The following is a 2,089-nucleotide window of genomic DNA, read 5'->3' on the forward strand; positions in this document are numbered from 1 at the left end:
GCCGACCTTAAATACAGATGGCTCGCTACAAAATGGAAGAGCTGGTTATGGAGGGGCTTTGCGAAATTGGAATGGGGATGTGCAAATGGCGTTCACTGGAAGCTCAAAGAAGTTATCAGTTTTACATCAAGAACTGTTGGGAGTACTTCAAGGGCTTAAAGGGGTGGCAACAATGACTATCATGAGATTGGAAGTGCAAGCTGACTCAATGCAAGTGGTGAAGATGATGACCAAAAAAGAAGACCCACCATGGTTTTGTTGCAACTTAGTGGCCCAGATTCTTGTGGAGCTAAGGAAGTTTGAAGAAGTAAACTTCAAACATGTTCTAAGGGAAGGTAACCAGGTGGATGACTATATGTCAAAGCTACATACTATGGACCTAGATGCCATTAGTGAATGTAATGAAACGTTGTACTTTATGCCCCCAATTGATCATAAAATTAGTGAATTGATCAAAGGGATAAAGAAGGGAAGTTGTACTTGAGAAGTTAATATTATAATTAAAGGTTGGGGTACCCTAACCCTTAGTTGTTTCCAAACAAAAAAAAAAAAAAAAAAAAAAAAAAAAAAAAAAAACAAAACAAAAAAACCACCCCACCACCTTGCTGCAGCAGACAAACCCTTTACTCAGATTGAAGGCTTTGTAAAAAAATAAAATAAAATAAAATAAATCTGCCCCACCATTTTCTTGCACCAAGACAAACCCTTGGCTCACTTGGCTCAGAATGAAAGCTTTGTAAAAAAAAATACAAAAAATGCCCCACCACACAGCCGTACCAGGACAAACCCTTGGCTCATATTAGACACTTAGTTAAAAAAAAAAAAAAAGCTCCACCACCTTCCTGCAGCAGGACAAACCCTTAGCTCAAATTGAAGGCTTTGTAAATATATATATATAAAAATAAAAAAATAATAAAAAAAAAAAAAAACTGCCTTACCACCTTGCTGCACCAGGCCAAACTTTTGGCTCAAATTGAAGGCTTTGTAAAATTAAAAAAAATAAAAATAAAAAAAAATAAAAAAAATAAAAAAATAAAAAAACCGCCCTACCACGTTTTTGCACCAGAACAATCTCTTGGCTAAAATTGAAGTCTTTGTAAAAAAAAAAATGCCTCATCCCCTTGGTGCACCAGGACAAACCCTTGGCTCAGATTGAAGGTTTTGTAAAAAAAAAAAACTGCCTCACCACCTTACTACAACAGGACAAACCTTTGGCTCAGATTAAAGGCTTTGTAAAAAAAGAAAGAAAAACCTCCTCACCACTTTGCTGCACTAGGAAAAACCCTTGGCTCATATTGAAGGCTTTGTAAAAAAAAAAAAAAAAAAACGTCCCATCACCTTAATGCACAGGGACAAATCCATGACTCAGATTGAAGGCTTTGTAAATAATAATAATAATAATAATAATAAAATAAAATAAAAATAGCCCCTTCACTTTGCTGCACCATGACAAACCCTTGGCTCAGATTGAAGGCTTTGTAAAAAAAAAAAAACCCTCCCCCACCGCCTTGCTGCACCAAGACAAACCTTAGCTCAGATTGAAGGCTTCAAAAAAAAACAGTCCCACCACCCTGCTGCACTAGGACAAACCCTTGGCTCAGATTGAAGACTTTCTAAAATAAAAAAAATCGCCTAACCACTTTGCTGTAACTAGACAAACCCTGGGCCCGGATTGATGGCTTCGTTAAGAAAAAAATCCCCCCACCCCACCACCTTGCTGCACCAGTGATAAGCACCCAAACGTGTAGTTTAAACCCATTAATAGTACTCTATTTAGGCCAATTATGTTTATACCAAATAAGAGTTAGTAATGTTTACGTGTTTTTGTGCATTTTAGGACTTGAAGTTGATTAGGTGACTAAAAGCACTACTTTTGCATGGAAAATGAGTCAGGATGATTGCCAAGGAAGTTCTATATTTAAAGCCCAAGAATGATGGAGAAAAGCCTTTTTCAAAGCTGGGAAGTCAAAGTCAATCCGGGTAGAAAAAAGGAGAAAAGTTAACATAATTTCAACAGGCCATATCTTTGGACTTCGGACTCGGAATTGGGCCTACTTTATGTCAAAACAACTGGCTCGGAATCAGCTTT

This window comes from Coptis chinensis, chromosome 9 (assembly GCF_015680905.1).
Source record: "Coptis chinensis isolate HL-2020 chromosome 9, ASM1568090v1, whole genome shotgun sequence".
In the NCBI taxonomy this organism is placed as follows: domain Eukaryota; kingdom Viridiplantae; phylum Streptophyta; class Magnoliopsida; order Ranunculales; family Ranunculaceae; genus Coptis; species Coptis chinensis.